The 25,622-nt window shown below is 35.1% G+C and overlaps 1 pseudogene; it reads right to left on the reverse strand.

Annotated features, from left to right (window-relative positions):
- On the reverse strand, window positions 1-22,396 carry LOC110098576 (annotated as a pseudogene).
- Between the last annotated feature and the right edge of the window lie 3,226 nt (window positions 22,397-25,622).

Raw genomic sequence — 25,622 nt, forward strand, 5'->3', positions numbered from 1 at the left:
TCAATCTTTACTAAGAACACAAACTGGTTCAATGAGCACTTTAACAATAGTTTCTTTCATGAATTCTGATGAGTCGGTATAAATATCAGCAGTGTCCTTGTAGACAAAATCAGTAAAGTATGTCAAGTTTAAAGCTGGCTTAATCAATGATAATGGGATGTAATCCGTTGACATGAGTTCTCTATTTATAATTTTCCAATGCTCTTCCACCATTTCTTTAAGCTTCTTGCATGCTTCCAACTCAGAGCAACCATGCTCTTTGCAATAACATTGAATTGATGAAGCAACAAGATTCCTTTTTTGTTCATTCTGAAAGTTCACTTAAAATGAGAATACTAATGAGTGCATTATATAATCAAAATGAATACGTACTGGATTCCTTAAGAAAAAAAATGTAAAAAATTAAATTTTAGTCATACATATTAAAAATATTACTAATGGTCTCTCTCTCTCTCTCTCTCTCTCTCTCTCTCTCTCTCTCTCTCTTAGTGAGTGAGAGAGAGAGAGAGAGAGATTAAAAATATTACTAATGGCCTCTCTCTCTCTCTCTCTCTCTCTCACTCACTCTCTCTCTCTCTTACTCTCTCTTTATATATATATATATATATATATATAATCTATAATAGTAATATTTAACTATGATAATCTTGATTAATGCTATAAAATATGGAATACATTTTGATTTAAGTACTAGGAATATAACTTGTTGAAGTATCATAATTAGTTGAATTTAAGATATAAAAAAATATAGTTTCAAATAGCTAGAAAAATGTTTTAATTTTCTAAGTAATGCTTTCTATCTTGTAAAATTATGATCTACGGCTCTTTTAGAATTTTTTCTTCAAAAACTAAAGGTGACATCTCCTTTTTATATATATAAACTAAAATTAGTTTAAGATTTCATGTTCTAATTTATTTCCTAAAATGCCACATAGTTCAAAAACTTATTTTAGAAGTTCATTGTATTTTCTTTATTTTATGATACAAATGAAATTATCTTTTTTTTAATATAATGTTTAAGTATAACAAATAAAATATGTCCTTTATATCAAGTGTGTATAACTTACCTGATATGAACCAATATCATTCATCAGCCTCCCAACTATTTTCATAGATTTGAGTATTTTAGGACGGCTGGCAACCCATTCATAAGTATCCTTTGGGATCACTTCCTTCATTCCAAGATACGAAGCACAAGTGATTAATGAGTACCCAGCTGTAATAAGTGATGCTCTCATATGTTCCTCAAGCTTAGGAACATAGCCAATGCTTGCCCATTTTGATTCCTGAAGGTACGCATGAGCCATTCGCTAGAACTGAAATTAAAAGGAATAATCTAAACAAAAGTAATATGATAACAACGTGTTTCACTATATAATGAAATACTAGAAGTTTATTTGTTTGTTAAAGTCATCGTTTGAGTACAACAACATCAAGCATTTATCCCATTACGTGGTGTCAGCAACATGAATCCTTTTTCTCTATTGTGTCTTGTTTAGAGTAAAATTTTGGTTTAAATCTAGTAAAGAAAGATCATTTCTAATAATTTTTAACCAAATCATTTTAGTTCAACTTCTACCTTTCTTAACACAGTCCAAATCTAATACATCTACTTTCCTAACCAGGTTAGTGGAAGGCCATCATTTTATGATAAATGCAAACTATCAATCATAATTTTAAAAATGCAATGCAACAAAAGCTTCCAATTCTAACTCTTTCTAAATTTACTACCTCAGCTATGAAGAACCGTTTCATATATTCTGGCAACATGCTAACTCTATCAAGATCCCACCTATAAATTAAAATTTTAGCATAAAAAAGTACTGAATTAGTTTATATATTATAATGTTAATTTTTTTTACCTTTCTATTACGTTGGTGAATAATTCAAGTTCTTTCAATGTACCATAAACATCATAAATATCATCAGTTGCAACAACGAGGGGCATCACCTTTGCATTCATCACTCTAGCATGTGAATAGTCATGTTCAGAGTAAGTTGAAAGCATCCAAAAGTAGGATTCTACTATTCGATCACAAATAAATGGTAAGTGTTTGGAGAAGCCTAACCCTTTCCACCACCTGAATCCATATGAATGAGAAATTTTGTAGGATATCAATTACAACTATCTTAATTAAAAATAAATGCTAAAAAAATAAAGATAAACTTACTCTGATATGATTCGAACCTCTTCTTGATGAAAGATTGCAATATATTGAAATCAAATTTAGCAAAATCAAGTAGCTTTTGATTGCACAATCTGTATTTGTCATATATTTCTATAAAATTTCTTGCTTTGAGCCGATCAATTTTTCTCACCAATGGTATTTCTAATGTGTTTCGCACCATCAAAACTAAAGATGGATCCATATTGCATTTTAATAACTATAAGTGAACCCTTGAGAAAGTTTTAGCTTTCTCAAGTATATCTTCATCAGGAAATCCAAGATAAGTAGCATCATATAAGCTTAATAAAGCTTTCACATTATTGCTTAAACAATCCTGGAAATCTCCATTAACATCTAAAAACCTATTGAATACATCTGCAAGATTTTCAAAGATAAATGATTTGTATTTACTTTAATCATAGCTTTTGGCTTTATGATTTTATAATCATACATATCAGAAGTTATGTGATATCTTTCTTGTCTTAATAATCAAAAATGAAGTGCAATTGCATATAGATCATCATCATCAATGTTGATCGTATGAACTCTACGTAATATGTCATTGATTTCCTTTTTAAAATGATATGCTACTCCAAGACATTGAATTGAGTCAATAAATTCAAGTGATTGCAATGGATTAATGGCATCCGTGAGAATTTTCCTTATCTCAATTTGGAGCCCTTCATTCCTTTGTTTTTGTTCTTCCTGTATTTTTTGTTAGAAAATAGAAAAGTACTACTTTAATAATAGTTAGAGAAGTTATTTAGTTATAAGAAGTAGGGAGGATCAAAATAACATCAACAAAAAATATTTATAAATTACATATGGTCAATAGCTATTGGCTCCGCGATATCAGCTCATGTTTCAAAGTATTATCCTACTAATTTTTAAAAATTAAGAAGTAATATCTATATATATATATATATTATATATTATATATTATAGGGTATAATATATATATATATCATCTTTTAAGAAGGATAAATTATTAATACATTATCAACTCATTGTTTTTTGATATCTAATGCGTGAATAGTTGAACGAAATAATTCAAACAGGTTCTCCCATCACAGACCACGGAGATATGGTGGAAAATCTGCAGAGATTTGGCAGATGCATTTTTCATAGTAGAGGAAGAGCCTCCATTAAAGTACTCTCTAGTAAGAAAGACAAAGATGCTTAGAAGAAGATGTTTGATGGACTAAATGCACTAAATATGCTCACAAATTTATAATAGCATGAGATATCGATGAATGATCAATTTTCTTATTTTATTTATGATTTATCTTTATATTGAAATTTCAAATTAAAATAAATGAGTTATTTAAAAACCTATTTTTATTTTAATGTACAGAAGTGCCAGTTTTGTTAGTGCAAGATCTATGATCGGTACTATCAGCCGTTTAAGTTAGAAAATAATGATGATGATAATTGAAGACGTGGTGATTAAATTCTTCTCAAAATTAAAAGAAAAAAAAATAAGTGAATATTTCCATTAGACATTAATTAAGAGTGTGCATTAAACTCTTTTTCTGATAGGAAGTACGACAATTCTTTTTGCTTTAGCAAATAGTTTTTAGGAATCTGATAATAAAACAAAGTGAATAACACTTCCCAATACAATGAATTGCAATTGATTAAACGAATGAATAAAATAATATTGATCATCACCACATACAAGAATCTTACTAGTAATGCTTTAATAATTAAAAGAAAATATTTTTAGGCGTGGAAGCATAATGAGATAGAACCCAATTGCCATTCAATTCAAATCAAAATTGGACTCTGATAACGTTGAAACAGTTCTCAGATGAACACTAAAAAGTGACTCTGAAAACCACTTGACAAAAAAGTTCGTTTAGATGTTAAGCCTCATGAAGCTGGCCAAGGCTAACCAAGAGGAGGTTGGGGGGGGGGGGGTGAATTGGATAACTTTAAAACCAAAGATAAAACTCAAACCAAAATCACCACAGAAATCAAAAGGCGGAAATTAAATAATGCGGAAGCAATAATAAGAAAAGAACACACTGGATTTATAGTGGTTCAGTCAAACCTTGATCTACGTCCACTCCTTGGAGGCACCCTCCAAGTATTGCACTACAAAAGTGTCTCTCCTTTAGCCCCCACAACTAGGCGGAGAAGCTCTTACAAAATCACTTCCACCTTCCCCGGTGCGGCGGAGTCACCGGGTCCTTTGACACCAAAGAGATCTTCTTCTTTGGTGAACTTACCTTGAGACAAGCCTTGAATCCGATGGTACGAAGGTGTGAGTTCGCCGGAGCAACCGTGTGGATCCCCCACCACACTCCCTTGAGTTCCTCCCCCCTCACAGGATCTTCTCCCTCTCAAACTCCACCCTTTCCTCTCTCCCTTTCAAGCTCTCTATTCAAGTTTCTCCCACAAGAACAAAGCTACAATGGCTGCCAAAGACACTTATAAAGTGTCATGCCAAGCTTAAATAGAAGCTCTCAAAATGAGCTCATTAATGCAAGTTGCCGACATTATCGTCGAGGACGATAGGTATATCATCCTGGCTGATCAGTACAAATTCAGCTCATCAGCCTGGGACGATTTGGGATGATCAGAAGAAAATTGGTTACATCGTCCTGGCCGATATTATGATTGTCTAGGCCGATTAGTTTAAAACCGATTTCAATCATCCTGATCATCACCCTGAATTCGAGCTGTCCGATGTAGATCGTCTAGGCCATCGTCCCGGCCGATCTTGCGATCGTCCCGGACGATATGATCGTATCAATCAACCATTAATGCTTTCCAAAGATACCAGATCAATTTAGGAATAATTGAGTTAGATCATCCTGGATGACAATAGTATCGTCCTGGCCGATTTCCTAAAACAAAGAATTCCAAAATTGATTATGGCGATTGATTCTTTCTGAATTGAGCAGATCGTCCTGGCCGATACAGGTATTGTCCAGGCTGATCTGTTGATGGCTGCCTTAATGAGAATCCCTTAATTAGGGTTTTTGATTTTGGACATATCGTCCAAGACGATATAAATATCATCCCGACCGATATTATCAAAAATAGAAATCTTATAGGGAAAATAAGAAATCTTCCAAATTACAATCCAACTGGTCCCACACCAAATACAACAGACTCAAGAAAGGAAAAAGATTACAAACTGACTCAGACCTAGTCTACACAATCTTGAGCTGATTCTAAATTACAGTCCGATCGTGTGAACCTGAAATGTTAGCACATAAAGTAATCGTAGAGAAATAAGGAATGTTTGCTATCATCAAAATCCTAAACCATAGATCCGCAACAATCTCCCCCTTTTTGATGATGGCAAATAGTTCAAATTGAATTTTTAAAAAGTAAATACTCTTCCTAATCCCCCCCTCACTAGAATAAACCCTTTTAAAAAATAGGGGAGATGAAAATATTTTTGTTGTTTTTAATTTTTTGAAAACAAGATACAAACACGAAAATAGTACAAAAATTCAATTATATGTTCTCCCCTTTGACATTATCAAAAAGAGAGGAGGCACAAAAAAAAAACAAAAGCAAACAGAAGACAAAAGCATTCTCTGATCTAATGAAAAAAATTATTCTTAAAATGAGAAAGTTACCTCTTGGTTTTAATCAAAAACTTAGTAGAGTTGGATTGACAACGCATAGCCTAGAAAAGGTTAGAAATTCATAATTTGATAATCTAAACTCGTTCTTTTAAAGGCTCGAAAATTTTTTAATCCAATATCCAAATCAAGGAATAAACGGGAAAAAGAAACATTAATTTTTCAAAACTCCTTTCATAAAACATATCTAATAGAAGATCAATGCACGAATTGCTGAATCAGGAACCAAGATTTTCAAGAACAAGTTTCGAACATATCAAGGATTTTCTTAAGCTTTTAATAGTATAAGAAAAAAATAAGCATATTTTCCTTTGTGGGCCCATTTTATGCCCATTATCACTTGAATGGATCTTTGAGCATCTTTTGATTTTAATACACTTTGTGTATATTTTTTTTAAAATTTGGCGTCAATGCGCATCTTTTGGTTTGGCATCATTGGCCACTTTTTTTTTTAATTATTTTCAAAAAATATGCTTTCTTTCCTATATTTTCAAAACCAAAGTAAAGCCAAATTATTGACAACACGAACAACTTGATTAAGAAAATTTTATGGTGGATTCAACAATCTTGCTAAAGATTTCTATGCGATAGAAAAAATGTAGGGAGATAAAAAAAATAGTTTCAAAATCCAATTTAAAATATGATGAAGATTTTGAATCAAAAGTAAAATAACCTCTTTAAGAAGAGGGAAAGAGAAACAAAAACACGAGTTTCCTTCCTTTGACTGTTTTAGAGAAGTCAAACACAACTTACCAAAGATTTCAAAAAAAAAAAAAAAGGAAGTAGATTTTTCATTTTTAGAAAAGTGAATGTGTGTGTTGATCAGAGAAAAAACTTTCACGAAAAAAAAAATTTCAAAGAATAAACAAAACAAAAACACAAAATAAAAATGAAAAAACATAAAAACAAAAACACAACAAAAATGCGAAAGGCTCTTAACCATTATCTCTCTCCTGGTCCGATGGTTCACAGACCAGATCTGCCCATGAGATTTTTTTGCCTTTCATTATTTTCCCAGTTCAAAGTTTGTTTCGCCTTGCCCTTTTCTTTCGTAGGAAGAGTTTTCTTAAATTAGGGCACTCATTTTTTATATGTCCTGGTTTCCTACATCAAAAATAAATAATGTCAGAGGAAATATTAACATCCTTACTATTTTTACCTTTTTTCAACTTTTACTTATGCTTTGGTGAGCTTTGTAATTTTTTTGACAAGTCATTGCTATCGTCACCAACTAAGCTTCCTCTTTCCATATCTTTATCTTTTAGAACGATCGTTTCACCTGCATCCAAAAGTCTTTGATCCAAACCTTGCTCGTAGGCAATGAGTGAGCCAATCAAATTATCAATAGAATAATCATTCAAATTTTTTGTTTCATAAATAGCAATAACTTTGGCATCAAATTTTTCAAGTAAACAATGAAGAATTTTATTGTCTTTTTCAAAATTTGAAAAATCTTTTCCTAAAGCATGCAATAAGTTTATAATTTGAATGAATCTGGTATACATGTCTAAGATCGTTTCAAAAGGTTTCATGGAAAATAATTCAAAATCAAGCATTAACAAATTCAACTTGGATTGCTTGATTTCATTAGTGCCTTCATATATGGTGTGCAATTTATCCCAAACTTCCTTACCGGTAGTGCACGTGGATACTAACATAAAATCATCAGAATTTAAAGCACAGAAAAAGTAATTTAAAGACTTTGCATTTAATTGAGCATTAAGTTGTTCTTCCCTGTTCCATTGACTAAAAGGAATATCAATTTTAACTCCATTAACAATTCGTGACGGTGATGAATAACCAGTTAAAATCATATGCCACATACGAAAATAAATCGATTGCAAGAAAATAGACATGCAAGTTTTCCAAAAATTAAATGACATATTTTTAAATAAAGGAGGTCTGGTGATTGAATAACCTTCCGCAACATTACGATTTAAAAAATTATCCATGGATCGAAATTCAAAAGCTTTTAAAAACTTATTTTATGAATGAAGCTCTGATACCACTTGAAAGTTCTCAGATGACACTAGAAAGTGCTCTGAAAACACTTGAAAGTTTGTTAGGGATGTTAAGCCCTCATGAACTGGCCCAAGGCTAACCAAGAGGGGGGGGTGAATTCGATAACTTTAAAACCAAAGATAAAACTAAAACAAGAATCACCACAGAAATAAACGTGCGGAAATTAAATAATGCGGAAGAAATAATAAGAAAAGAACACACCGAATTTATAGTGGTTCGGTCAAACCTTGACCTACGTCAACTCCTTGGAGGCACCCTCCAAGTATTGCACTACAAAAGTGTCACTCATTTAGCGCCCACAGCTAGGCGGAGAAGCCCACATTTATAGTGGCGGAGTCGCCGGGTCCTTTGACACTAAAGAGATCTTCTTCTTTGGTGACCTTACCTTGAGACAAGCGTTGAATCCGATAGTACTAAGGTGTGAGTTCACCGGAGTAACCATGTGGATCCCCCACCACACTCCCTTGAGCTCCTCCCCCTCACAGGATCTTCTCCCTCTCAAACTCCACCCTTTCCTCTCTCCCTTTCAAGCTCTCTCTTTAAGTTTTCTCCACAAGAACGAAGTTACAATTGCTGCCAAAGACACTTACAAAGTGTCATGCCAAGCTTAAATAGAAGCTTTCAAAATGAGATCATTAATGCAAGTTGCCGACATTATCATCCAGGATGATAGGTATATCGTCCTGGCCGATCAGTACAAATTCAGCTCATTAGCCTGGGACGATTTGGGACGATCAAAAGAAAATTAGTTACATCGTCCTGGCCGATATCACGATCGTCCAGGCCGATTAGTTTAAAACCGATTTCAATCGTCCTGATCATCGCCCTGAATTTGAGATGTTCGATGTAGATCGTCTAGGCCATCGTCCTAGTCGATCATGCGATCGTCCTGGACGATGTGATCATATCAATCAACCATTAATGCTTTCCAAAGATACCAGATCAATTTTGGCATAATTGAGTTAGATCGTCCTGGACGACAATAGTATCATCCTGGCCGATTTCCTAAAACAAAGAATTCCAAAACTGATTATGGCGGTTGATTCTTTCTGAATTGAGCAGATCGTCCTGACCGATACAAGTATCGTCCAGGCCGATCTGTTGATGGCTGCCTTAACGAGGTTGCCCTAATTAGGGTTTTTAATTTTGGACATATCGTCCCGGTCGATATTACCAAAAATAAAAATCTTATAGGGAAAACAAGAAATCTTCCAAATTACAATCCAACTGGTCCCACACCAAATACAACAGACTCAAGAAAGGAAAAAGATTACAAACTGACTCAGACCTAGTCTACCAAATCTTGAGCTGATTCAAAATTGCAGTCCGATTGTGTGAACCTGAAACTTTAGCACATAAGGCAATCATAGAGAAATAAGGAATGTTTGCTATCATCAAAATCTTAAACCATAGATCGTAACAATTTATGGAGGCAATTTCTTTCTGTTTTGATCCTATCATCCTGGTCGATACACGTACCATCCAGGCCGATTGGCTAATGATGGCTGCCTTAATTAAGAACCCCTAATTAGATTTTTTGTTTTAAGCCCGATCGTCCTGGACGATGTAAATATCGTCCTGGCCGATTTGAGTAAAAAATGAAATTCTAAGTCTCTCAAGTGTGTGTGTGTAGGGTTACTTAACATCAGTCTTTTTGAACATTACAAATTGACTCAAGAAGAGAAAAAAAATAAAATACAGACTAACTGATCCCTAATCTACCCCATCTTGAGCTGATTCTGATTTTCATCCGATCTTTGGGTCCTGAAAAGTCAATAGAGAAAAAGAAAAGATTTTTTTGCTATCATCAAAATCATAATCCAAAAATAGATTTATAATAAGGATCACCGACTCTAGTTTTAGGATAGGCCGGTGTTTACTTTTTCACTGTGTGCCGGGTTTTTGAGTTTTCATTGCATGCTGTTTGCTAGTTTAGAATTATTGTGTTTGCTTACTTACTTCCTGCACTCTGTGATTGATTATGTGTTAGACTTACCCCTAGGCTAGGGACGAATTATACTTGTTCAGTCTTATGCAGGTGGCCATGCTCATACAAGGAGCTGAAATTAAAGGGGGCAATTAATTAAAAAAAATCATATACTCTTTGGACAGGTGCTTCAGAAGACGCTTAAGACCCCCTTTAAATAATAAGAGCATGGCCAAGTGTAACTAAAAATTGCATTTCAAATTTCTTATAATAACTGCTTGGGATTGTTTATATAACTGCCGATTATTAGGATAACCCTGCAGGATCGAGTCTAGATTTTTTTTATTTGAATTAATGTAAATTCAATTTGATAAGGTTGTAAATTATTTAAAAAATAATTTGAGATTTGGGCACAAAATCTAATTTGAATTTCAAAGAGGTGAAGACATCCCGAAAGGGGAGAGTCTTCTTCCATTTGGAAGTCAAATTAGGAAACTTTTTAAATATCCAAAGAGGAAAGATAACACCCCGATCGATGGTGAGTTTCTTTTCATTTGGATATCCAGAAACGGCGAATCAAGATATTCTTGAGAAGACGAAGAAATGGGCGATGAGAAGAATCCCAAATCTCAAAGTCATTTGAATCTTATGATTTAATCCGGGTTGTTGTCAGTGGTGCCCGGCCACTTTAATTTTCTGTAAAATTCTGTGATGTAATAATAAGAGGCACTTGCCTATGAACATTCAATTTGATATATTTAATTTGATTGATTTGTCTAAAATTGATTGTGCATTAGAATTATATGCTTTTCTAGTCTTTTTATTTGCATGCCGCATTCAATTTAGCCTGGAATTCGAATTTAGGCTCTTAGGGGTTTGTCAAAATTTTTCTACCTTAACTAAATAAAAATTTTAAGATAAGATAGAAACTCTAAACGGTCTTAAGAAGTAAGCTCGAACTCACCGATCGTTTTTCATGAATCATATTAAATCTTCTCTACCTTGTTAGGCATCTCCCCGCCTGTGGGTTATGGTAGACCACCTGGCTTATGAGGGTGCCGATCTATCAAGAGGATGTTATACAATCTCTAGGAAAAAACCTACTTTCTAAGCCAAAATTTTTAAACTGCTATATATATCAATTTTGCATTCAATCGAGTCGATTAGCATGCATCGCATTAGTAACAAATTAAAAACTGAGTCTATTATTTAATTGCATTTATTTAGACATCAAACCCAACATAAGTCTAAGAGGCCAATTAGGATTGCTCTAGATGTCGGTCCCGTTTTCAAATACCTTTCTTAAATAACATCCCTACCACTCAACATTAAAAGACTAGACTTATATTTTAAATTATTTAGGTGGTTTAGCTGGCTCTCCAATCCTGACCGGGGTAAGACCAGATTCGCACTGTATTAGTTAGGTTCGGGGCACTTTTAAATGCCCAATTTAGACTTAGGTTCTGAGGCTGGCTTGGGCCATAAGACCTCATCCTCCGGGAATTGAGTCCCAATTTTATAATAAAATGGATCACTCAAATTAAAAAATCTCTTTCAATCAAATTTGAGCCCAACACCTAGGATAGGAGTGTTTTCTGAATTGTTTCAGAATCTCAAAACACTCCCTACCCCTCTTCCTTTGACTCCAAAAATAAATGCTCAACCTCGAACCAATCCTGATTGAAAATTCCAACCCTAACCCTCCTTTGATATCGTGCTTTGAAAATCTAAATAAATTTTATACCGCTATTTAATCGAGAGTGTTTGTAGGAAAAATTCCAATTTTCCTACGATGTAATTAACTACAAGGGCTTGAGCTCGTAGAAGATTTAGAAACCCAGATCTAATTTTTAAAATCAAATTTTTCAAAAAAAAATCTTTAATAAATTATTTTTGGGAAAATTCAAAATTTAACGATCATTATCATTATTTTCAGTCAATCGATAGTGATTGATATATTCTTTCTTCGAAGAGATATATCAATCACTATTATGATTTTGATTATCAAATTAATTATTTCTCTATCCAGATTAATGTAGTCAGACATTCAATTGAATTTAATATTGACCTTCCGGGATCATATATGATTCTTTCCTGAGTCTGACTACGATAATCAGGATGAATTTAAATTTTGTAATTATAACCCATTTGAGAACTATATGTTTTCCCTTCGAGGCGATATACTGTTCATAATGACACGTTAAATTTCAAAATTTTAAAAATTAATATTCCCAAAGATAATTAAATATTTTTCAAAACTATATATACATAAATATTTTTTCAATCAAAACAGAGGCAAGGCGTAAGCCTCAAGGCATTTTGAGGCGTAAGCCTCAAAATCAAAAGATTACGTAAATATAAAATGATAAATTTTTTATATACTCATGAGGGAATAATATAAAACATAAAAAAGCATAAGATATTAAATGAAATCAATATATCCTAATAATAAGATAACATGAAATATAGTTCAACTCAAAATTCTATCTTTCGGAAATCTTAGTATTCTTTTCATTAACATATAATTCCAATTTCTAAAAATAAGTAGCAATGACATATCACATAAAGAACTCATAAGTCATCAAAACTGTCATCACTAAATATATATATATATATATAGCGTGAGGCGTAAGCCTCATGCCAGTGAGGCGAGGCGGGCCTCAACCAAGTTGAGGCGCAAGCTTCATAAAAAAAAACTCGAGGCGTAAGCATCGAGGCATTTTTTACTGGAATTATGCAAAGGCGGGCCTCAAGGCGAGCCTCATATTGCACAATTTTAAACCATGACTGTATTGAGCAGGGTGTTGTTCCCTCAACTTGGTATGATGAATAAGCTCTACAGCAAGGCCAGATTTGGATAACTAATCTATCTCAAACTTAGTAAGGCTTAGGTTATTTCAAAATTTATCAATATCCTTCTGCCGACATTCATGTTATTTCTTATTCTTATCCGATTGTTTCCATCTCAGATAATGAGGACTTGGATGATGTTGAGGACATGATCCTTGATGCTCAACATGAATTTGAAGATGACGCTAGCTCTACCATAGATGAATTATGTGAACTCAATCTAGGCACTGAGTTAGATCCTCGACCTATATTCCATAATGCTTTATTATCCGAGTTAGAAGCTTGGTAGTATATTGAACTCCTATCTGAGTTAGAAGCTTGGGAGTGCTTTGCCTGGAGTTAAATTGAGATGCTCGGTTTAGATCCAGAAGTAGCAGTCCATAAGTTAGTTATTCGGTCTAATGCATTCCCTATTAAATAGTCACCTCACTGATTGAGGTTAAAGATTGAACAACAGGTGATCGCTGAGGCCAAGAGTTGATAGAGGCTGACTTTATTCACGAAGTGAAGCATTCTACTTGGCTTGCCAATGTTATTCTAGTTTGAAAGAAGAGCAATCATATTCGTGTCTTCATTGACTTCCGTGATTTAAACAACTCATGCCCCGAAGACATTTTTTCTCTTCCCATAGCATAATTTCCATCATGGATAGTTTTTATGGCTATAATCAAATAAAGTCTACCTCTAAAAATGAGAAGTTAATTATTTTTTTACACTCCTATTGGTGTGTATTATTATAAGGTTATTCCCTTCGACCTTACGAATGCTGGAGCCACCTATCAGCAGACCATGACCCTCATTTTTGATGATTTTATTCATGAGCAGGTTAAGTGCTATGTGGATGACATCGTGATCAAAAGTAAAGTCTATGGAGATCACCTTCGAGAATGTGAATAATTTTTTAATGTTTGCATAAGCATTGCCTCAAGATGAATCTCCAAAAGTGCACAGTTGGCGTTACAACTTGAAAGTTCCTGGGTTTCATTTTTCATTATCGTGGCATAGAGATTGATCTCACTCTGATCAAGGCCATCATAGGTCTAGAACTCCCAAAGAGTCATAGTCAGTTTAAGTAGTCTTTTCAAGGTAAGCTTGCTTTATTGTGGAGATTTATCTCTAACCTTATCTGTATGTGTCATCCTTTCGCTGCTCTAGTGAAGAAAGATGCTTGCTTTCATTAGGATAAGAACTCCTAGGAGGCCTTTAAAAGCATAAAGCACTACATGAGAATCTCCCTAGGTTAGCAACACTGATTCCAGTCTAACCTTTGATCCTTTATACTACGACTCTAGATGATTCACTTGGTGCACTCTTAAGCTCAAGAGAATGAGGAATGCAAAAAAAAAATGCCTTGTATTATCTTAATAGATGTTTGATTCTTACAGAGCTAAAATACACAGCTATGAAAAAATGATGTTTGCTTTTGATCTTTGTTGTGCAGAAACTTGGACACTATATGCTCTCACACAAGATCAACTCATTTATCGAGTCAACCCTTTATAGTATTTGATGACTTGTCTGACCTTATCAGGCTGTTTGACATGCTGGTTCATGATTTTACTGTACTTTGACATCACTTTCATTCCTTAGCGAGCCTTTAAAGGATTGACTCTAACTTATTTTCTTGATGTTCATTTTATTCCCATAGATTCTCCACTTAATGATGATATACCTGATGAACTAGTCATAAGTGTGGAAGAACAAGAGTCCCTTAGCTGGGAATTTTATTTTGATGACATATCTTCCATCAAATCACTTGGCACTCAGGAACTCACGTAGTTAGGGTTTGTTTGGGCCTCATTTTGGTATCCATTGAAGGCCACACATTTTGTTACTCTTATAGTATCTCAAAACCTTGTACTTATAATGAAACTTAATATGAAGTTCTGATCTTGGGACTTGAATTGGTTATTCAGATAAATATTATGCGAGTGAAGATCTTTGGACATCCCCAATTGATTATTAATCAGGTAGTTAGAATATTCAAAGTCCTTAAGCCTAAGCACTTGTCTTATCATAATCGGGCAATGACACTCTTATGTCTTATTCCTGAGCTGACTGGCTAGGATACCCCTTCCTAAAAATGGAAAAGCGGATGCATTTACCAAACTTATTAAGGAGGTTGCTATCCTAGCTCGAAGCCCAATGTCCATCACTGTCTAGTATTGTCAGGCCTTATGTCACGCAGTATTATCTCCCGATCAGATCCTCATAATGTTTGTTGTTGAAGAAGAGTCGGATTGGAGAGCCCATTTCATTAATTACTTGAAGCATAGTACGCTTTCAAATGATTGCTCCCTCACTTCTCAAATTAGGAAGAGAGCTATATTATTTGCTTATGTGAATGACATCTTGTATTAACACTCTTTTGATAAGATGTGGTTGCGTTTTCTCAATAATGAGTAAGCTCACAAGGTCATGGACAAGATATATGAGGGCCTCTGTCATGCTCATCAGTTCAGACCTAAGATGAAGGTTAAGATTAAATGCATTGATTATTATTGGTTGACCATGATCCATGATTGTATGAAGCATGCTAGGAAGTGCTATCAATGCCAGATTCATAGTATAGTTATTAATCAATCCCAATCCGTTACACTGTATTGTTTTCTTTTAGCCATTCGAGAGTTAGGGCATAAATGTAGTGGGTCATATTAACCCTCCTTCCTATAAAAGTCATAAATTTATACCGGCTATCACTAATTACTTCTCTAAGTAGGCAAAAAATATCCCCCTTAAGAAAGTCAAGTTATAGGATATGATACGCTTCTTTTGCGATCTTGTTGTCTATATTTCTTATGTTTCATGCTGGATAATTTATGATAATGATTGCATTTAGAAGAACTTATATTTTATTGTTTAGAGGAGCTATGCTTACAAGCTCGACAACACCTTAAGTTATAACAGGCTCGTATGACCCAAGCTCATGATCACTTTGTTAGACCTCGAGCTTTTCGGGTCAGTGATTTAGTTCCTATCTTGCGTAGGCCTTTCATCTCACATCATCATTGAGATGATAAGTTTGAGCCTATTTGAGAAAGCCCCTCTAATGTAGAGTAAGTATATGAAGCTGGCACTTAACTGTTAGTAGATGAAAATGATGTTCATCTCATACCTTTCATCATTGGTTAGTACTTGAAGAAGTACGATGCTTGAGTTCTACACAGGCAGAAGGCATCCCTTTGCCACCTATGAATATTCCTCTGTATAAATGTTACTTGAGAGGATTCCTCCTACTTTTTGGTTGTCCATGGCCACAATGATTTGTCATCTACCACGTGATGTTCATCATGCAAAGTATAGTATGAAGTTGCCCTTAATAGTTGTATGAAAATATGCCACAGGAATATTTGCGCTTATCATCATGCACTCCAATTATTTTGGTGTCATAACATTAAATCTCTATTCTATTCCTCATGAGAGTTGATTTTCCTAGTTTCACTCATCTTGAGCATGTCTGGGTTATCAAAAACAATCTATTTGACTCCCTTAGGTCCTCATTCTACAACATGAGTCATATGATTCTTTTATGTATGAGTTGTATGTTTTATTCCATAGTATGGGATGGTCTCAATATATAATTGTGATTATAATATAAAAAATATGTAATAATGATAAACACAAAAAAAGAGAAAATCTTTTATTCGTTTAGAATTGGTTGCCCTTGTTACAGGTGGAACCTTGTTCTACGCTCCAAGGGCATTTATGTCTCTCTATACCCAGTTCTGTGAATTCGATTGTCCTTATCATAGGAGGAACTCGGCTTCACTCCTCGAAGAAATTTATGTTCCTTCAAAGTGTTGTCATTTTTTCTATCGGGTAGAGACTCTGCTATTAGGCTTATGGCCAGGCGGATGTGACTTCTTTTCCTTTTCACTTCACCATCAGACTTACAGTCGGGTGATTGTCGAGTTCTTTTTTATTCTATTGTTAGACTTATTTTTGGGTGGAGACTTTGCTATTAGGCTTACGTCCATGCAGAGATGACTTCCTTTCCTTTTCGCTTCACCGTTAGACTTACGATTGAGTAATTGTCGAGTTCTTTGTTTTACCGTTAGACATACAGTCGGATTGAGACTCTGCTATCAAACTTATGGCTGGGTGGAGGTGACTTTCTTTTTTTTTTTTCTTCGCCATCAGAATTACGGTTGGGTAGAGAATCTGGTGTCAGGCTTACGACCAGGTAGAAATGACTCTTTTCTCCCCATTTCGTTTCACCATTAGACCTACAATCGGGTGGTTATCGAATCTTGTCTTTTCCTTTCTTTATTGTTGTGGCCCTATAGCTAGGTGAGAAATGGACCATTATGTACGGGTTGGATTGTACTTTCCTAGAGATATGGAGGTTAATGCCAACACGTACATTTCTCTTATCATTCACCGCACCTATTGTGTTTTTTTTTGTTGACCTAATTTTTTTAGCTTATGCCCTTAAGCGTGTTTGTTTTCCTCCAATTGAGCATGTTTGAGTTTGATTGGACTTGATAATGCTAGACCAACCCGATCAAAACCCATCAAACCCAATTCGATTTAAATCGGCACCGATTCAGGTTCAACTTCATCAAATCACCTTAATCGGGGCAAATCAAACTCAAATAGACCCTAATCAGACGTGAGTTCAATCCAATTGAGCTCGATCGAACCCAAATTATGTCAAATTATATTAGTTTGAGTTCAATTTCATCAAATTGACTCGATTGGACCAAATCGATTTAGATCGAGTCTGACTCAAACTCAATTTTAGCCCATTTGACTGAATCTGGATCTAATTAAATTTCAATTAAGTTTTTGATCAATTTAATTACCTTCCCAAGTCAGGAAATTCAGTCCAATGGTCTCGGATTAATCGAAACCCCAGAGCTGCTATTATCAGAATGGCTCAATCACGTGATGTCCTCGTTTAGAAGGGGATTCAGGCAGCTTTTAGTGAAATAGAGTAATAGAGTTCATTTTTGTGCATAGAGGTAGTGGAAGAGCAATTACAGTTCAGTTTTTGGCATGCTTTTGGTTTATCCAGCAAGAGAGAGGGGGGGAATTGGAAGAGTTCCTGCGTGCTTGTCCCCTCAGCAAAAGCTGAAGCCATTCTCGGTTTTACTCTCTCAGTTCTTCTACACGCACGAGCCTGACCTGAGATCCCTCTCTGCCTCCTGTTCGATTGCACTCGAGCAAAGCCCACAACCTTCCCTCCCATTCGACTCCTCTACTCACCCCAACTTTCTCTCGCACGGAGTACCTCTGACCTCCAAATTTAGCTCGATCTCTTTTACTCGCAAAAGTCAAGCACTACAGGAAAACACGCTGTTACCAGCGGATATTGTAATCCATAATATCCGATAGAAATCCTCGGTTTCCAGTGCATTTATGTCAGATTTTCCTGCACCGGTTTGGCATTTGTCGCTAAATGTCTTCCGACGTTTGTAATGCGCCGGAAACCCTTCCGGCGCACGTTCCGGCACATTACCGATGCAAAATGTGATATAAAAGATGGCGACTTTCAATCAATAATTCCTACGACGAATGAGTCGGTAGCTTATGTCGTATGTATTCGACGGAAACTACTTGCGCATAAACCATCGTAGGTGCGCCGTAAATAAGCAACGGCTAATTTCTGGCGCCGAAGTAGCGTCGGAAATCTCCGACGGACCAGACGCTGTAAAATGCGCCGGTAATTTTTTGTGCTTATTAAAATGCCAGCATGATCGATCTGATTTGTTGTATCATCATTTCCGTCGACTTTCCGACGCAAAATCCGCCAGAAACCTGTAGTATTGACAAAAAAATTGCCTTTCCAGCAAACAATAAAATTTTCACACCTACAAACCTATACAAATATCTATCTATAATAGTTTATAACATTTCTACAACATAAAATTCTTTAACAGATGCAAAAAAATATAAATGCCCATTAAAAGAAATTGTTCAATAGCAACAAAAAACAAAAAAACATCACATAGTGTTCAATATTACAGATTCAAAGATATAAACAAGTTCCTAAAGTAAACTACTCTGAATCCGTGTACTCCTCAGTTGGAGCTAGCTCTTTTCCACTCATCTGGTCCCTTATTTTGCGCAATTCATCCAACAACTAATTCTGTTGCTCCTGTATCTACATCTTCATTTGGACCTGTACTTGCAACTGAGCTTGCCAATCAGCTTGTGATTTTTCTTACTTATTATAGCTCTGCTTGAAGGGCACTTATTTGTTGGGCATGTAAGATCTCATGTGAACTGGATGCGAAGCTGGATGCAGTAGAGGAGGTCATCCCCTCGTATTCCTGAGCTTGGGAACCCAAACCATAAACTCTGCCATGCTGCATTCCTCCGACGACCTGCGACTAGATGTGATACTCAGAAAACTCCACAGAGCCCCCAAAAGAGCCCTCACCTGATGTAGCATGACTCTCCTGAAGCCGTGTATACTCCTCCTGTAAATTAGAATATAAATATATATATAATTAAACTAAAAATAAAAATTGCTAAACATATATATATACTTACATAGGCTTTTTTTGCTCTCTCATCAATCCATTGTTGATCCTCCTATCGCCTATGAGTGTTACTATGCAATTCCATAGAAGTCGGTTCCCTACCCAGCATCTCTTTCTGTTAGAATTAAAAGAATTCTATTAATATTTTTGTATTAAAAAAACCTTTAAAAAAACATTTAAAATTCATTACCAAACGTTGTCTGTGCTCAGTATGTGGAATGGAGCCGCCAGTATGAAGGAACTACCCAAGCCCCCAACATCAGAAGCTTTGTTCTGTCGATTTTGATCCTTCCTCCTAGTATACTTTGCGCTGCCCCAAGTAGTATTCAAATCAGCCCATATAGCCTCTCCAATCCATAATGGATAATTCGGAGACTTTCTAATGTTTGTGAACATGTCGCGCATCCAAGTAGAGCCACGCTTCCCAAAATTCTTTCTATTCTTGTCATTGTGTTGGGGAAGCCAACAAAATTCTTTCTGCATTCAAATACATATGATATAAAATACAAAATATTTTTAGCTTAAGTAAAAAAGAATAAATAATTTAACATAAAAAATAAAATCCAAAAATACCTCAAACTATCTAAACCACATCTCCCGGACTTCTTTTGGGACTTTCTTCCAAGAAAGATAAGGAGCATCAAACCTGCTCCATATGATGTCCCGTATTTTTTTGTGTCGATTATTTTGATTGGTAGAACCTACAAAAATAAATTTATGTGAAACAAATATATACCATAAATATTCATTAGCTAAAATAAAACATGAACTATGTATGTATCACCCTCAGGTGCTATCAACATTCTACCATCTGTCACCTACTCTGGTGCAGCTGGTGTCGAAGGTCCAGCTGGTGTCGAAGGTCCAGCTGAAGAAGGCTAATGGGGTGGTGAGGGATAGTATGGTGGAGCATATGGTGGAAATGGATAAGTAGGATGGGCACCAGCATAAGTGGGGGCCGCATAGTTTGGGTAGAAAGGAGTACTCTGCCCGGGATATGGTGAAGGAAATCAGGGGTCTGGTGAGTAGAACTATGGGCTACTGGCTCCAGAAGTGGGTAAAGGCTGTGTAGCAGGCTGAGATGAGGTGGTCCCCTCAGTACGTACTATCCTAGCTAGTCCAGCTGTAGTGATCTTCTTGGTTCACCTGTTAAAAATATTTTTTTATCAATCCTCTATTAGGCTCTTCACCTGAAGCCATCTGCATAGAAAAAAATAAGAAATCTTAGAAACATGAGTTATAAGAAAAATTTAATAAAAAATAACGCATCAATAACAATAAAATAAATGTAGTGAAGTAAAATGTAGGGAAGTAAAAAAAATGCAGTGCAGTAATAATAAAATAAATGCAGTGAGTAAAAAAAAATTAATTTACCTTATGTTAACTCATCATTTATTGATTCACTTTCATAAGATGATACACTTCTAGCACTATCAGATTCATGATTACTTTCCTCTATGGTTATATCTACCTCTTCTAATTGCAACTCGCTCTCATTAATTCTGATTTGATCTTCTACACTGATTGGGAGATTTTTTAAATTTGACATAAACTCTTCTTGATGTGCTGATGGTATTGAAGTGGTTTTCTCAATTACTCCCATTGGTTTTGTCTTCATAACTATTAGCCAATCCTGTTTACCTCGTATTATGCTTGGATAGTTAGCATAATATATTTGAGTTGCCTGACTAGCAATGATGAATGGATCAAACTTTGCATATCTCCTACCCTGCTTTACTTCTGTTATACCATAAATTGGATGTACTCTTGTGCCTCTATTTTGTACTGGATCAATCCATTCTCAATTGAAGAAATACACAGTATTCCTGTGACCGGGACATTCCACCTCTAATATTTCTTGTAATACCCCATAATATTCAGAATCATCCCCTGTATGGGTGTTCCCTCTTACACATACGCCAGAATTTTCTGTCTTCCTACCTTCACACCAATTTTTTGTTTGAAATTAGTAACCATTGACCAGAAATATTTTATAATATTTGACTAATCTTTTGGTCCCCAAGCTAACTCAAATATCCCTGAATTCTACGAATCACTTTCTTCAGAGTGTACCTTTAAATGAATAAGATGTTATTATTAATAATATTAAGTAATTACATAAATAACTAATTAAGACTAATTATTCAAAATATACCGTATTTTTAAACCAAGCAGTGAATTCTTTCTCCACTATCTTCTGGACTTCTCTTTCTTCTGATGTACTTAAACCATCAAAGAACTTCCTACAAACCATTTTGAGTTTAGATTAAAGTTTATAAGAATAATGAAAATATGAACAAATTAACTCATACTTACTCGAGATACGGCTCAACGTCTTCACAGTTCAGCAATATATACAATGTGATAAGTGTCATCTCCTTATCGGTCAAATAGCATACGGTGCTTGCGCCTACAGGTTCACCACTTCCATAGAATATAGATATATTAGAGGATTTACCAATATTTTGAGGTATTCTACTTTCACCTGATTGAGATATTATTTCAAAATAATATGAGAAAAACTGAGTTGTCTCGTATGTTAAATATGCTTCACAGATAGAGCCTTTGGGTCGTGCTTTATTCTTAGAGGTCTTCTTAAGTTTATTTAAATATCTCTCAAAAGGATACATCCACCTATACTAAATAGGTCCACCAACCATAGACTCATATGGTAAATGAACTTGTAGATGCTCTATAGAGTCAAAGAAGCCTGGAGGAAATATCTTTTCAAGTTGACACAGAATGAAAGGAATTGCTGCTCCGTAGAAATCAAGTTCTCCACATTTAATTTAGAAGAGCATAAATCTTTGAAAAATACACTTAGCTCGATCAAGAGATTTAAAATTTGATCTGGCAGATAACTAAAAGCAGTTGATAGTAGATATTGCATGAAGATGTGACAATCATGACTTTCAATCCGAATAATCTCCCTGAACTAATGTAAATACACCTGCTTAGATTTGAAGAATATCCATCAGGTACTCGTAAGGTCTTCACCCATTCACAACTTGCTAATTTTTGCTCTAAAGTTAATGTGAATGGAGCTTTTGGTTTGAGTAATTTTTCACCTCCACCATCCTTTAATTCCAAAGCTTTCCTCCTACAAATCTCCTTTAAGTCCATCATTACTTTTATATTATCTTTGAATTTATCTTTGATGTCTATAACTATAATGAAAATGTTATCAAAAACATTTTTCTCTATATGCATAATATCTAAATTATGTCTAATCAGGTTTGTTCTCCAATATGGCAAAGACAAAAAAATACTTTTCTTGGTCCAATTATGGTTTACACCATATCCTGGCAATCTGAGCTCAGCTAATGTTGGAGAATCCATTATGGTGAGCATGAACCTGACTCTTTCAAAAATTTCTTCACTACTTAATCTTGGAGGAGGTTGAAACATCACCATTTTATTTTTAGTAAAGGATTCTTTATTTCGCCTAAAAGGATGACTTGGAGGTAAAAATACTCGATGACAATCAAATCAAGTGTTCTTTCTACCATACTTTAAAGTGAATGATTTTGTATGTTCCATACAATATAGACAAGCTAACTTGCCTTAAGTGTTCCAAACTAAGAGCATACCATATGCAGAAAAGTCCCCAATTATCCAAAGTAATGCTGCTCTTAGTGTAAAGTTCTTCTTGGTGGAGATATCATATGTATTACTCCTTCTTCTCATAATGAACTTAAATCATCAATTAACGGTTATAAGAATACATCAATCTTCACTTTTGGATTATATGGCCCTGTAATGATAAGTGAAAGAAACATATAAGGAGTAGTCATACACAACTCCGGAGGAAGATTGTAAGGAGTGAGTATCACAGGCCAACATAAGTACGGTGTAGCATACTAACTGAATGGAGTAAAACCATCTATGCATAAACCTAATATGACATTTCTTGGTTCTGCCGCAAATGTTGGATGTGTACGATCAAAGTGTCTCCAAGCCTCTACTTCTAATGGATGTGAGATAACACCTTCTTGTGGAATTTGATCATTATGCCATCTCATATGTGCAGCGGATCTCATGGATGCATATAGCCATTGTAATCTCAGAATTATTAGAAAGTATAACATCCTATTGACAGACACATCCTTCTACTTTCTTCTACTACCAAATTTTGGTTTAAACCTTGGTGTATTGCAATGACGGGATGTACTCTATGAGAAATCTTCTTTAAAGTATAGCATGCTTTGATTGACACAACAATCTACCTTTGTGTATGTCAAACCAAGTTTGGAAATTAACTTTTTTTTCCAATATAATCTGTAGGAATTAGATTATCTGTCAGATTAGTTTCCTTAAGCAGACCAATGAATTGATTAAAACATTCACGAGGAACATTATACTCTACCTTGATGCCTAAAATCTTCACAGCAACAGATAACTCTGAGTGAGTGGTGCACCCTCTCCAGATTGGTTGCTGGGCAGCATGCAATAAATCATAAAAATTCTATTCCTCCTTATTCTGTAACTCTTCTGTATTTTGTTCAAATTATATTCCAGTTGCATCATGAACTAATTCCTCAAGATTTGGTCGGATATTTTCAGCCTCAGCTATATTAGTGCTTGTAGAAGGACCGCATTGATAATCAAATTGTGGCTCGTACTCACCATGAGAAGTCCAATACTAATATCGTGGCATGAATCCTCTGCGATACAGATCAACAGTTACATCATCTGGTTCTAGGTGCACTAGATTTTTGTGTTTAGAACATGGACATCGAAACTTTCCTTCTGATATAAAGCTGGGTAGTTGTTTCGCTTGCTGAATGAAAATGTTCACCCTATTAATGAATTCATCTGTTAATGTCTTTCGACCTTGAGATAATCGGTTATACATCTAACTTCTTTGATTTCTAATATCCATAACCTACATATAAGAGCAAATAAGTAATGGATTATCACGCTTAAGTAGATCTAAAACTGGTTATATAGAGATATAAAAAGATAGGGTGCTTGTAGAAAATTATGATCATTTAGCATTGTCTCTAAGAGTAAAGACACTCATCCACGTACATGAGCATCCTCATCTCTGCAATACTTTTCTATCAATCACACAATAGGCCTGAAGCATTCCTCCACTATCACACAATAGGCCTGAAGCATTGCCTCCATTTAACATTGTCTCTAAGAGTAAAGACACTCAGCCACTTGAGCATCCTCATCTCTACAATACTCAACTTAATTTTTTACTTCCCTTTTAATGGCCAATATTATGTGCCATAAAGCATTGCAGGTCTCACTACCATTTATAGAATTTTCTCTTAAGTTTGAGTGGTGCTTTTCTATCACACGACAGATTTGATGTATTCCTCCACTTTAACCAACCAACTTGAATTCTACTAATAACATCCCCATTTATTTCACTATCACTTTGAACAAAAGACCCGATATATCTAAAATATGTATTCTTATTAATGACTTGATCACCCAAAGTCATAATCCCCCCACTAGAGCTATCACTATTAAAATTACATTCTATGTATTTGGTTTAAGATCTAATCAAATGAAAACCTTTAAACACTAATGTTGACCTCCATTATTCAAGTTTACCTTAACTTCATCTCTAGTCTTATCAGCAAGAAGAATATCATTAGCAAAAAGCATACACTAGGGTACATCCTCTTGCAAATGTATGTTAAGAACATCCATGGCTAAAGCAAAAAAGATATGTGCTTAAAGCTAATCATTTATGTAATCCAAATGAAATAGGAAAAGATTTAGTCAAATCACCTTGTGTTTAAACACAAGTAATATTACCAGCTTAGAACTCCTTTCTTTTCTAAAACTCTTCGGAGCACTTCTCTTTGAACTTTATCATATGTTTTTTCTAATTCAATAAGTATCATATGTAAATCCTTCTTATTCTCTCTATATTTCACCATGGCTAAAGCAAAAAAGATATGGGCTATGATCCTTGATGTAATCCAACTGAAATAAAAAATATTTGGTCAAAGCATGCACATGCATGCAATGTGTTTAAACACAATGTACATATGTAGATCCTCCTTACTCTCTCTTTAAGTGTCCATCAAAACTCTCAAAAAATGTATAGCTTCCATAATAGACTAACTTAGCATGAATCCAAACAAATTATATGAAAAAAAAACCTTATAATCAACGAGCCGTGGAGATGTCCAGAGACCAGGAAAATAACAGCGATGATGAATGACTGTCGGCACGACCAGGAATGCTAGGATCATTGGCAAAGTTTGGTGACTGTCGGTGATGTCCGGTGACCGTCGGCAACCTTGATCTACGGCGAGCGACTCGAGGGAGATGAGAGAAACAGCGGGATGTGACAAAACAGAATGAAATAAGTGAGTGGCCAGAGGGGCTCGGGCTCAAAAAATAGGGCTTTCACCGGCGGATTGTCTGGCGTCCGGGATGCCAGAAACAATTCTGGCGGATAATGCGCCAGATAATTTAATTTGTTGAGTTTAAATATACCGGCGCCTTCTCCGCCGGTAATGGTGCCGGTTGCTTTTCACCGTAACATGTGTTGGAACAAGTGAAATATTGGTTTATTCTGACGCACAAACCGGCGCAA

The sequence above is a fragment of the Dendrobium catenatum genome, unplaced genomic scaffold (assembly GCF_001605985.2).
Source record: "Dendrobium catenatum unplaced genomic scaffold, ASM160598v2 fragScaff_scaffold_1038, whole genome shotgun sequence".
In the NCBI taxonomy this organism is placed as follows: Eukaryota; Viridiplantae; Streptophyta; class Magnoliopsida; order Asparagales; family Orchidaceae; genus Dendrobium; species Dendrobium catenatum.